This window comes from Mustela lutreola, chromosome 3 (genome assembly GCF_030435805.1).
Source record: "Mustela lutreola isolate mMusLut2 chromosome 3, mMusLut2.pri, whole genome shotgun sequence".
Taxonomy (NCBI): Eukaryota; Metazoa; Chordata; class Mammalia; order Carnivora; family Mustelidae; genus Mustela; species Mustela lutreola.
Genome location: NC_081292.1, coordinates 181,764,932 through 181,778,700, shown reverse-complemented (window position 1 = coordinate 181,778,700; position 13,769 = coordinate 181,764,932). Strand labels below are relative to the sequence as shown.

The following is a 13,769-nucleotide window of genomic DNA, read 5'->3' as shown; positions in this document are numbered from 1 at the left end:
CTCGGGTAACATGCACAAACTGAGGCCCAGCGAAGGGAACCCATTTGGCTGGTGCATTGCAGGCGGACGTGGGCTTTGAAGCCCGCAGGCCGGCTTCCTGACCGGCGTTCTACCAGCAGTGCCAGGGAGCCTCTCCTGGCAGCATGTCGCTCATCTGGCATCGGCTGTGCTTTTTGGGCGCAGAGAATACGGAGACTGTGATGGAAGGGAGGCTGGGGAGTGGGGGCAGGGAGCAGCGAGAGACGCAGGGCGAGGCCCGGCGAGGCCAGCCGGCTATCCGGGACGCCGCCATTTTGTGACTCAAGATGGAGCGCGAGTTAGCGTCTCACAGGCGAAACAGAACCGTATAAATTAAACCGGCAACGAACTGTCTGCTGAAGGTGTGAACAAGGCCGGTAAATCCCTGGGAGCTTAGGAAACATCTGCTCCTTACCTCGAAGGCAGAAACTTGACCATAAAGCAGAAAAAGCCAGGACTGGAGTCTTTCACTTTTTCTGGTGGGATAACGATGGGACCCAACCTTCAGATAAACTCTATAGCGGGGGTTGGGTGGGGGGAGATTTTGTGAACTGCAGGCTAGCTTCTCCCCCTCTGCGGTTAGGCTGGAACCTTCCCGCTGTTGCCCTGCCTCTCTCAGTTCTTCAGTGACCTTGGGCTGTTGTCATGCAGTCAGGGAAGGGAGTCTAACCCGGTCAGGGGCCTCTGCTGGACCTCAGGGAAGGGAGTCTAACCCGGTCAGGGGCCACAGCTGGACCTCAGTGAGGAGTGGGCATATCGGAGTCAGCAGAGGGGGTGAGAAAAGTGTGTCGGACAGAACAGGAATCCGGAGTACGGGCAAGTCACCAGGCCCCGGTCACAACCCCTGGCCAGAGGTCTTGGCCTGGGTATGGGTGTGGGGGCCTGGTGATGGTAACGGAGGGGCAAAGGGCAACCAAGAATCGAGGTCAGGAATCCAGGAGATCAGAACTGGGTTGTTAATCTAATGGCCGGAATTTTGGACTCACAAGAGCATGAGGAAGCACCAAGACTGAGGCCTAACATGTGAGACGCTGACTTCCAGCAGGGTCTTAAGCACAAGGATGGCAAATAGGTGATGATCTTGTGTTTGCGGATCCCAGCTGAATGGTGATGGCCATGTGAAGTGTGGTATTTAGGAGGGTCAGATCCTGGGGTTGACAGGTGCTATGTTCATGGGTGATGTCTGCCACAAAGAGGTCAATGAAGAACTGCCTGGTGCCACATAGTTTCCATTCCTACTTTGATGGCCTCTCCTAATATTCCTTATTCCATCCACCCCAGGTTTGCAGCTTTTTCCTCTATGCCCAGTTCACCCAAAATCTTTCAGAGTTCTGGACAGGTGCTGTGCTGCTGGTCCACACCATGGGACTGCCTTAGAGATGAGAGAACTCTTTTCATTTACACCAGGAAGTGGAGTATAAGACTTGTTCTCCTGATGCACTGTTAGTTTCAATAGCAAAGGGTATTGCTTGTATGAAATCCTTTCGGCAGAAAATAATAGTTTCAAGGGTTAGAGTTTGTGCCTAGATGTAGACCACTGTCTGTCATGTGGTCATGTGTCCTGTCTCTTATGTTCTCTCAGAGGAGCATAAGCAGCCTGGGGATCTAGTGGATGGTGATTAGTGAGGAAGCAAGGTGGTCCAGGCCATGCTCCTTGCCCTACACGGGGAGAAACTCACACTTTTCCAGATTGATAAGGAGTGGCTGTGTGGGGCCACCTGGCTGGGTCATTCAGTTAAGTGCTTGCCTTCAGCTCAGGTCATGATCCCCAGCCTCCTGGGATTGAGCCCCACATCAGGCTCCTTGATCCTCCCTCTCTCTCCCTGCTTGTGCTTCCTCTCTGACAAAATCTTAAAAAAAAAAAAAGAGTGGATATGTAATAAGCAGCTGATAAGTGAAATGAACTCTGTGAGGTACAGCAGACCATCACAAGGCAAGTATGACCCAGTCCCTGCTCTCTAGGGGCTTCTACTCTAGGCAGTATATATGGCAGTGGAGTGAGGAAGGATGGGTAGCAAAAATTGTATAGTTAGTAATAAAGGAAATGGCTGGTGACAAGGACCAGAGCCATGGACTACTTAGTGCTTTTGGTCATGGTTGTGTGGACACAGTTGTGCTTTGTGGGGATGGGGCCAGGGAGAGAAAATCCACATTTCTTCTTCATTTCATCTGCACACATGAGATTGATCAGAGTTTGAACTTTCAGATTCCCCTCCTCCCTGGGGCAGGTGTCAAAATCCACTCATCTAGGACACTGTGTTTAGAGGTAAGCACCTGGGATCGGACCTGGATGTTTCTCTGACTGCCTCATAGCCTGACTGGGCAAACGACTTTATCTCTTTGAGCTCCAGTTTCTTCCTCTTTTTTAAGTCTTTTATGTCTTTTTTGCCATCTAATAGGATTAAAAAGCCTTAACATGTATGAAAGTGATTTTAGATTATAAAATCCTCAACAAATGCAAAGGCTTATTATTGTGACCTTAAACACAAATAATTGCTAGGCACAGAATGCATACCTCTTGCATTAAAATCCGAAAAATGGGGTCTCCTTGAATGGGATGCTCACTCCATATTTTATTTAACCAATCTAGAATCTAGGGTAGTATTCTCTTCTTTCACTATTTGATGACACCGCGCTCCCAATCAGTGGTGAAAACCTTTGAGCCATTTTAGCAAAGGCATAGAGATTTCCCTCTCTCTGGTTGCCCTATGGAGAGAAGGCGTTTGCCTTTTAAGATGGATGACCAAGTGAAGGGCGCACTCTTGGATTGAAAACCCGAGCAGAGCTAACTGGCTCACAGACGCCTTGCTATCTTGGTTGGTTCTTGTTAACTCACTGGGCCAGGGGAATGAAGGAATTACAAGCACTGAGGTTGGTTGGTTTGGAGCGTGCTTTATTTCAGCACGTGACTCCCTTCCCAGTAGCATTACCAGGACTCAGTTCTTGCTAGCAGGCATTAGAGAGTTTCACTGCAAATTCTGTTTAGCTAATTTGGGCAGAAAAGGGTATTGTCCCGTTTGAGTCAAAGACTGCAATTTGGAGCAAATGCACTTTGAGCTTAGCTCACATGCTGTGCTGGTAACTTGTTTTAACTTTTCATTCTTATAGTTAGGAGGAAAAAAACCCCCACAAGATTTCAAATGTCATTTGCAGTAATGATTAGCTTCAGTGAAGGAGTCTATCTATGGCTATTTGCTTCAAAGCTTTAATTGGCTGATGCCTGTATATTTGATCATTAACAAAATGGTCTCTTTTCTATCATGTTAATAATTTGGTTTAATAGAAATGCGGCTTTGATTTCTTCCGGGGCTATGTTGCTATTTTTCTGGCGCTGAGAAGTGTTGGTTTAAGATTTTGCCACATACAAGGCATGGCAGAATTCCATCTTGGAAGTCTCCAAGCTTGGGCCCGCTCAAAAACGATGGGACTAGAAGGAGTATTTTTGGCCCAGGTGCAGGAAGTAGTTTGTTTAGATCAGACCAAAACAAAGAGGTTGGCTTATGTGGAAATTTTATACCTGTCCCACATGTTCTAGACACTTCTGAGAAAACAAACAGCTCCGTATTTGCAATTACAAGGTCAAAAAGCCACATGTTGGCCCCAGTGCCAATTTAGTGGAGTCCTCAGACCGTCAGCGCTGATATTGTTAAGTAAGAGTATGTTGTGGCCACTTAACCAATCTCCACACCTGGAAAAAATAAAAAATTCAAGAGAGCCAGCAAAGTGAATTTGAAACCAGAGCAGGCTCTAGTGACGGTGTTCAGACTCAGAGCTCCTGAGCCGTCTCTCCATTCCAGGCTTGGAGGGATATTTACAAAGCATACGTCATGATGGGCAGAATTACCTGAATCCATATCTCAGGTGCAGGAGTAACACTGTGCAACACCCAGTGTGGACCCGCAGTCCTCGAACTATATTCTCAAGAAACGGTGTCGAGGGACCATGTCATCTTTTTCTTCCTTGTCTGTCTTAGACCAGCTGTTTCATCTCCTGACATTCAATATGCTCCCCTCTCTCTCTCTCTCTCTCTTTTTTTGCCCAGCTCTGTCAGTGCACCAAAGAGGCTCATGAAGGGGACCAGCTGCCCGGATGCCAGCAGGAGCTGCTGCAGCTACAGATTTGAGGCGCACACCTGCACAGAGTTGGGTGACAGGGGATTTGTGAGGGAAGGGCGTATCATGCAACATCAGGGCTCTCAAGCCAGAGGGATGGATGCCTCCAGGGTGGCAAACTGGATACCCTGCTGCTCACCTGGAGGTCATGGGATCACACCTGAATTTAATTAGTCAAAAGGATTCCAGGAGGAGAGTGAGTTGGTCGTTTATGAATGAAATGATTAGCTGGCTGTAACAGTTCCTAATAAACAGATTGTCCACATCAGTGACGTCTATTCAATGAGCCACAAGTGGGTGGCGTCCCTGGAGCCCTCACGCAGGAGGGGGTGGGATGACGGCATCTCTAAGAATCCTGTGAAGGCTGTGACTAAATGGGATCCCCGGGGCAGAAGGGCATGTAGGGAAGAGTCTCTGGGGACTCTAGTCGGAGAAGGTGGGCAAGATCAGAGGAGCACTGGAGGGAGAGTGAGAAGGAATGACCCTGAGGCAGCAGGAAAACTGGAAGAGAGTCATGGCCCAGAAACCAAGTGAGCAATGTGTTCCAGGGAGGAGGAAGGGAGCAGCACATGCCGTGATATGTAAGAGGCATCCTGAACATCGACAGTTGGATTTAGCTGCATGGATGTCACTAGTGGCTTTGACGAGGGTGGTTTTGGAGGAGGGACGGGGGTCAGCATCGATTGGAGGGAACATAAAAACGAGAGGAGAGGATTTGGTAAAGGAGCACTGGCGATTCTTACAAGGACTTTTATTATACATTATTCTTAGACAAGGAGCAGAGAAATAGAGTGGTAGGTAGAGGGCAAAAAGAGAGAGGTTTTTTAAAATTATTTTTTCAGCTTTATTGAGGTATAACTGTGTAGATTTTTTTTCCCCCTAAAGATAGAATAACATGCCAATGGGAATAATCCAGGAGAGAAGGAAAATCATGATGATGTAGGAGAGAGAGACGGGAGGGTTGTTGGCACCAAATCCTTGAATGGGATCCAGGGGACAAATGGTGGGGCTGTCCTCTTTGCGCAAGAATAGTCCCTCCATAGTAAGGGGAGGAAGGCAGAGTGTATGGGGCAGATGCTGGTGGGTGCCTAGAAGTGGAGAGGGGAAACTATGGCAGTTCTTTTCTGAATGTTTCTGTTTTTTTCTGAGAGATGGGAAATGAGGTTAGCAGCTTAGAGCCTGGAGGGAAAGGAGGTGCTAGAGGTCAAGGAGAGAAGATGGTCCTCCAGGAGGTGGCAGGTGCCTGGACAAGGGAATGAGGCGTGATGGCCAGGCAGTGTGAGGACCCAGGTGAAGTCATGGAAATGAATTACATTAAGACTACTGGGTGTTGGTTGTGTGATTTTTCTCCAGCCATGTTCAGCTGTGGGGAATAGTACAGAGCAGGGGGAGAGGGTTTGATTTTAGAGATTGCCAATGGACTTCTGCAGAGCAAGAGAGGGCACCCTGAAGATATCTCTTTTCCATTAAAAAATACTGGTTATAGACTTAATGAAACTGATTTAATGAACTCTTGATGGGTTGTGACTCATAGTTTGAAAACCACTGATTTAAATGGCATACTCATTTTTTTTTTTTAAAGAATTTATTCATTTGACAGAGAGTGAGAGAAGGAAAGAGAGCACAAGTAGGGGGAGCAGCAGAGGGATGTGGGACTCGATCCCAGGATCCCGAGATGACGACCCGAGCCGAAGGTAGAGCCTTAGCCCACTAGCCACCCAGGTGCCCTGGCATACTCATTTTTATAAAAAGGTTTTATTTAGGGGAACCAGGGTGGCTCAGTTGGTTAAGCGACTTCCTTCAACCCGGATCATGATCCCAGAGTTCTGCTTCTTCCTCTCCCTCTGCCTGCCTCTCACTCTCTTTCTGACAAGAAAATCTTAAAAAAAAAAAAAAAAAAAAAAAGATTTTATTTTATTTTTCTTTTTGAGAGGCAGAGGGATTGGGAGAGTGTATGAGCAGGGGGAGGGGCAGAGGGACAGTAGACTTCCTGCTGAGTGCAGAGCCTGATGCAGGTTTGATCTCGGGACCCTAATATCATGAACTGAACTGAAGTCAGATGCTTAACCAACTGAGCCACCTTCATCCATCCATCTATCTTTTTTCTACTTGGCTTTTTAATGTAGAGATATAGCCTCAGTGAGGATTTCTCAGAAAATCCATCAGGCATTTGTTGAATACCCATGAGGTGCCTAACTAGTTTTTAGTGCAGGGAGGTGGGGGGAGACAGACAAAGGATAGCACATAGTTCTTGTCTTCAGGGTGATGTGTTGGAGAGGATGCAGTCAGCTGTCCCTCATTCAGCACCTGGGTCAGTTCGCTACTCAAAGATGGCACCATATTGTGGTGTGCTGCTACCTAAACTGTTGATTGGATGCCCAGGGGCCAAATGTCACATTTGTTCACCTTAATGTCAATCTGAGAACACCTGTTCTCCACATGTGATTGGATGACCCTACCCCAGGATTGTCAATTCCTTTAACCTGAGCAGTAAACTCTATTTATTAAAATGATTTATTTATTTTTTATTTTAGAGAGAGAGGAGTGGGAGAATGGGCAGAGGGAGAGGGAGAGGGAAAGAGAGTTTCTCAAGCAGACTCCCTGATGAGCATGGAGCCCAGAATGGGGCTCAATCCAACAACCCTGAGATCATGACCTGAGTGGAAACCACCAAGAGTTGGATGCTTAACTGTCTGAGCCACCCAGGTGTCCCTAAGCTGTAAACTCCATTAAAGCAGCCTGATATAGTATCAACCTTTCAGGCAACCCTGGTAAATCGTTGGTTCGTACTGACCTTATGGTCAAATTCCATTCTCTGAAGCTTAAAAAAAATCTTACTTCTCATCAATTTTTTACTCTATATTTAATTTTTTAAGGGGGGGCAGTGTGGGGTAAACTATATGACTTTCTCTTGGAGGTTGGGGACTCTGTGTTTTTGAGCTGCATCAGATATACATTTGCTCAATGGGGATAAAGTCAGGGTGCTAGTTCCTTCAAATTTTGGTTTATCTCAGAACGTATGGTCCTGCGGGAAACAGTTCACAGGAGTCTTTGGTACAAGGGGAAAATACTCAATTTCTTCATCTTTTTGTTTTGTTTTTGTTCTTTGAATCAAAGGGAAAATGAATTAGGACAAAAGTGTTGTATTCTATCCCATCTTTTAATTATAATTTAATTCAATATAAGAGGACTTCATTTCTCTCTGCAATATTCAATGCTTATGGTTCCAGACATGGCATTTGCAGTCTCTATTTATGGCTTGGATGCTCTGTGCTAATGTACTTGCCACCAGTGCAGTTGGGTTTGCCTTTCCAGGCAACAGTTAAACCAGCAGGACACCACTTGTATGCAATTTGTTGGAATGAAATCTACATTTTTGGGATTAGATTACTTAGTAGTGTCATTTTGCATTGAGGTGACTTTGTGGGTGGTCTCCAATAAAGCCTGCACATACAGCGAGTGTCAGCCCTGATTATCTCCAAGCAAGGTTGTAATGACTGCACAGCTTGGTATTTACAAGAAAAAAACAGCTTCCCTGAACTTTTAATTCAGGGAATGCAGGGCCATGGGTGAACCCCCACAAAAGGGTGGCAGAAGGCCCATTGTGGAACCATTCTTTGAATGGGTGCATCTGAACTTTCTGTTCTGAGATCAGGATAATAGCCACAAATGTCACTTGGGGCTTACGAGTTAGGACGTTTGTCTTTAACAATGCCTAAAGGAGCTGTCCTGTCTCAGAATATGTAAGGGATGATGGTTTTGTGGAGGAGGACAGATTAGTGGCATGAACCGAATGGTTGACGGGAGCATGAACATATATGGTAAATCACCAAGGATGTGCTGGGCCCACCCCCATATGATTCTGGTGGTAGCCATTCTCCAGGGCAGGATTGCTTTACCAGGGGTGACAGGAGATATTTGGTGGTGTCTGGAGACATTTTTGTCACAACTTGCTGCATCTAGTGGGTAAAGACCAGGGATGTTGCTAACTATCCTATATCACACAAACTGTTCCCCACTCCTTCTATAACAAAGATTATTGTGCCCCAAATGTCAGTGTGCTGAGGTTGGGAGACCTGCTCCAAGGTACAGGAGCTGTGGATAATGTAATCTAGCCCTTCCCCATCCTCTTCCTTTCTTCCCTCCATGTCCTCTGGTCCCCCTGGATCCCTTCTGTGTCCCAGCTTGCATGGAACCCTCATGTATCAGAGGGAAAAGATTACAGAGTCATGTAGCAGAGAGAACATCTGCTTTGGAACTGGACAGATGCGGGTTAAATCTCAGTCTGTTGCCTTCAGCTTGGGTGATTTTGGGGGCAAATTGCTTAATCTCTCTGAGTCTCAATTAAAATAAAAATTGAAACGGTGGGGACTGCAGTGCTTACCTCCCTGGGTGGTAGGAAGGATGCAATCTATGGAAATGTATCAGGACTTGGTCCTTCATAACAGCTTTATCATTACACATTTTTCGTGGCAGTTACAGAAGTTCAGTTTCCCCACCTTTAAACATCATCATAACAATTTCTTTTTATTGTGGAAAATTTACAAAAAAAGATAAGCGGGAAGAAAAAGCTAAATCACCTATATTCTTATGCCTTGCACACAGAGATTATCACCACTAATGCTGCCTGTATATGTATTTGTAAACTTTCTCTGTGTGTGTGCGTGCACGTGTGCATGTGCTCATGCTGTGTGTACTCTTTAGTGACTTGCTTTTTAGACTTCATGATGTATTAGGAACATCTCTCCATGTCAATACATACAGATCTACATCATCTACATCATCGTTTAAAATAGCTGCCGAGTATTTTATTGTATTGATGAACCATGATTTAATCCATCAATCCCTTAAATTGTGGGACATTTAGATCATTAAAGTTAGTCTTTAAAGCCCAGAGACTGTCTTGTCTAGGCTGTACAGGGTTCATGGTTTGTAGTTCTAGAAAGGCAGCCCCTTGCGTGCACATTTGCTACTTTACAGACATAGTCAAATTTGGGAGGGCAGCGCAGGATACATGTTCTCTGCTCCTCAGGCAAACTGCTCCTGGTGTGTGTGAGACAGTGGAGTTAATGTCCTTTTCTTTTTGTGACACGACCTCATGCAGTGGCTCAGCGCTCAGGTCCTGGAGTCAGGTGGCCCAGGTTTAAATCCTAGCCCTGCTGTTTGGGTCCATGACCTCACCTACCTGAGCCTCAGGTTCCACATCTGTAAAATGGTGATGCCAACTGAACCCACACCACTCAGTTGTTCTGAGGATTAAATGAGATAGGCTGTGTCAGGCATATCAAGCCAAGTACTCAATGTGTTCAAGTCACATCAGGTGGAAACAAATGCTTGACAAATTGAGTGTTGCCTGGAAGTCTTTCTCTCATTATTCAGAAGCCCCTGCTCTCTAAGTTATTATCTAACAGTCCCAAGTGACCCCCACCCCCCTGCCAGGATTAGCAGCAGCTGGAGTTCAAAGACCTCTACCCGCTCCTTTCTGGGGCTTTTGCTTTTAACTGATGTGTATTAGTCTCATATAGTTGCTGTAACAAAATCCCATGAATGCAGAGGCTTAACACAACACAAATGTATTACCTCACAGTTCTAGAGTTCAGAAGTCCAAAATTAGTCTTGTGGGGCTGAACTCAATATAATAGCAGGGCTGCCTTCCTTCTGCAGTCTCTAGGGGAGAGCCCATTTCCGTGCCTTCCCGAGAGGCTGTCCCAATTCCTTGGCCTTGTGGCCTCCCATCCCTCTCACTTTTGCTTGTGTTGTCACTTATCTGCTGACTCTGACTCTCCTGCCTCACTCTGATAAGGACCCTGAGGATTACATTGGGCCCATCAGATAATTTCCCCATTTCAGTGTCTCGAACCTTAATCACATCTGCAAAGTCCCTCTGGCAACACCAGATGGCATAGTCCCAGCTTCTGGTTTGTGCTCTGCTGGTGGTCATGGAGTACTTCTTCCTTGAGCCTGCCAGCACTCATGTCCTCTTGGCCAGGCTCCCACAGGCCTGGAGTGAGTCCTTCTGTCTTATTACTCCTTTGCCGTTGCCTGGCTTCGGAGAACTCACCACATCCCACCCCCAGGGTGAATTCCTAGACAAGTTCCTTAAGGCTACCTTGGTCTCTAAGGTGTAGTTAGAATAGGCCTGCTCACTATCACAGGTTCCCCCTGCCTCCCAGACCAGAAGTGCCCCCAGCTGTGACTCTTCCTTCCCCTTGTCCAGCCTGTGCTCCCTTCTGCCCAGCTCTCCGAATGTTCTCTGTGTTCACTGTGGCCCAGGGGCTCTTCCACTGCCTTGCTAGTCCACAGAACCTAAGACCCTAGGCTCAGGAAGGATATTATGACACTCTTACCACAGCTGGACCACTGTTGGTGGGCTCTCTGAGAGCAGATGAATGAATGTCCTCCAACATGAATTTGGGGTCATCAGCTGGTGAGATCCTCAAGACCCATGGCTGCTAGTGCAGTCCTTCCCTTGGCATCTCCCTGCTGTGGACCTTCTCTGACAATCTTCTGAAATGTGACCTTGCATGATAGGGACCCATTCAGGCTCCTTCCTGCTAGTCCTTCTTCTCTGTTCTCAGTGCCCAGCCCTACTTGGCTGAAAGCCTATTCTCTTCTTGTTATTTTCCTGCCACAGTGATTTTTAAGCCCCGATTAGGGAGGACAGAGTCACCCTTTACATTAGAGCCCCTATCCTTAGTAATATAGGGTTGGCTTTCCCAAGCAGGCCTGGGTGGTTGCTTGGGAGCCTGGTGCTCTGTTTTCCAAGCAGCAAGAAAACAAGCGGCATTTTGATATAAAAAACAGGTTGACTATTCCTATCCAGACTATTCTCTTCCCACCCCGAGGCAAACAAGAATGATGGCCTCTCCTGCCTCACTTCCACACATTCTTGAGTCTGGTTTTTATTTTAGCTTTTTCAAAACTTGCTCGGCATTACAGAACCATTAGCCAAATATGAAGAGAAAAATTCACCCATGATACTCCTCATCCCTGAGAAATTAAACGATTTTTGCTTTTTCCGTGATCCCTTCCAGTTTTTGTCCTCACGAACATATAATTTAAATAATCATAATCATAGTGTAGTGATCATTTTGTGTTCTGCATTTTTCCACTTAGCATTAATTATATCATAAGCATTTTTTCCATGTTGTTGCAAAGTCATTGTAATTATCATTTTTAATGACTGTGTGAGGATTCATCAAGGGGTGGGGGAGTATATTACTTAACCCTTGTTCTGTTGTGGGGCCTTTTGCGACTCCTTCTGTGTTTTGCTTCTCCTTTGGGATTGTCCTTGATGCCATGTTCCTTGGCTGTCCTCTGGGTGCAGGAGGCAGGGGGAGGAAGCAGCAGAGCAGTGGGGAGCAGGGGCAGGAGAGGAACAATGTCAGGAGAAGCAAGAACAGGAAGTAAAGCAAGCCTGCTTTATGTACACTCCTGGTTAAGACTCCTAATGCAATGAGCTGGAGGGGAGCCTGGCTTTTGCTGGTGACTGCCCTTTACTAATGGCTGTTTTTGAGAATGCCTTTTTCATTTACATCTTGGGAGTGAATTTTTTCCTTCCTTTCTGCCCCCCCCCCCCTTTAAAAAAGATTTTATTTATTTGAGAGAGAGAGTGCACACATGCTAGAGAGTACACAAGCAGGGGGAAGGGCAGAAGGAGAAGGAGCAACAGACTCCCTTCTGAGGAGGGAGGCCAGCTCGGGCTCCATCCTAAGACCCCGAGATCATGACCTGAGCCCAAGACAGACACTTACCGACTAAGCCACCCAGGTACCTCTGGGAGTAACATTCGGATGACTGGAAGAATGAATGGTGGTCTACAGGAAACTGACTGAGAAAATAAACTTATCAATGTTAAGGTGTCAAAAATCCACTCCAGATGCTAGCCTGAATTCTAAAAATATAACTTTTGTTAATCATATATTTAGTGCTGATTAGAACTAATGTGATAACTCGAGAAGATCTCAGCTATTTCAGTGTTTCTTTGAGTTCCATGAGCTCTAGGCACAAAAGATGCTCTATAAAACGGGACCTTTGGCAAAAATTTTTTGTGAAACAGTGATGCTGCATGCTAGATCCCCTTCCTGGGTATTCACAATGCCTGTGAATATAGTCAGTGTTCTGAGAAGTGCTGCAGGAAAGAAATCTGCTGACTTCTGGGTGAGCCCATTGGCAAGGGGTCTGGGAAATGTAGTTTGTGTGTCTCACGGCATGGAGGTGGAGCAGAGGGAGCTGACCTAAGCTCCTGTTAGGTCCCTTCAAGCTTGAAAGTTCTCGTACTTGGAGAATATTTTTACTTTTTAAGGTGATTATGGATTCTATTTGTAGGAATGTCATCATATTTATAATTGATTTGATGCTGAGTTCTCGATTAGCAACAGAACTCCCAATCACGAGATTGTTGCTAAGGCAAATTAGGATTCAGTTGGCAGTTATCTGCTGTCCAATTTGAGAAAAAGGGATAGATTCAATAGTGATCATCTTTGGCTCCAAGTGAATTGGGGAGCCTCCAGCGCGGGCATGAGATGTTCATTGCTAGAACAATTGGTGACCAGGCTGCATCATCTCTGCAACTGGTAGCTATGGGGGAAATTAGAGCCATGAGCCATGTAATCCCTAGCTTCGAGGTGGTTTTAATCTAGTGAAATAAGATGGATGTGAAGAAACAATTGGACGATGATAGGAATGAATAAGACTGTGTCTTAATTACCTTGCAGGTTGATGCCAACGAGCTCTAATGGTACCGGGCTTTTTGTAAAGGAGGCCTTTCCATCTTTCTGGATCACAGAGAAAGACACAAACCTCTGAGCAGCAGTGGTTCAGAGCTGGGTTTTGTTGGCTTCTGTGTCCTTGCTTGGCTCTCCCTGGGAGCTGTTCCATGAAGCCACGAGTGTCTTTCTTGACAGTTTCCCAGAGGGTATGAAACATAGCTCACCACCCACCTTGAGCAGGTTGTTTTTGGAGGCATTTGAAAGTAAAACAAAGTACCCTGCCATTAATGGGAAGCTAGAATTTTCTATCCACTTAGACTTCTGACAGGTGGGTTGATGCTGTCGCAGGATGTGTGTGCCTTTTCAAAATGCGTGTTTTTAACTTGTTATTCCTGGGTGGATTAATTCCAAATGCTCCTCTTTGACATGCACTCAATGCCATGTTCTTTATAGCCCTTTTCTGGGTGTGTAGCCCACGGCGTGGAAGCAGCGGTCCTGCCTTCCAAGAGCCTGCACGTCTGCACAGGTGGCTGGAATGTTTTTTTTTTTTGCAACCGGATGTTCAGGGGCCACAGAGATAAAGGTTCTGAGCTTTCAGCTTCTCTAATGTTAGAAGCACCCCCGAGTGCTACACGCTCAGTGTTTCTTAGTATATGTGCTGCCGAAGCGAGCACACGCTCAGTGTTTCTTCTTCTGTCTCGGGAGACTGTGTGCTTTTGGAAACTTTCGAAATGGGGCACTGAACAAATCGCACCTTTCCTGTTTTTCTGTGACAGGATGGGACTAGAGTATGGAACTGGGGAGTGCTGAGTTCTGACTCAAAAGCAGAACATTTTTTGATGCACGATTTTCTCAGCCTCTCTGAGACTCAGTTTTCTCATATGGGAAATGGGAGGAAAACAGTCTGATAGGGTGGCTATGAGAATTA

The 13,769-nt window shown here is 46.1% G+C and overlaps 1 long non-coding RNA gene across 1 annotated transcript; it reads left to right on the top strand.

The window, feature by feature from the left end:
- The first annotated feature begins 26 nt into the window (after window positions 1-26).
- LOC131828186 (uncharacterized) lies at window positions 27-4,387 on the top strand. Its single transcript, XR_009352276.1, has 3 exons — window positions 27-497; window positions 2,225-2,284; window positions 4,061-4,387. It is a non-coding gene; the product is annotated as an uncharacterized LOC131828186 (long non-coding RNA).
- The last annotated feature ends 9,382 nt before the right edge of the window (window positions 4,388-13,769 follow it).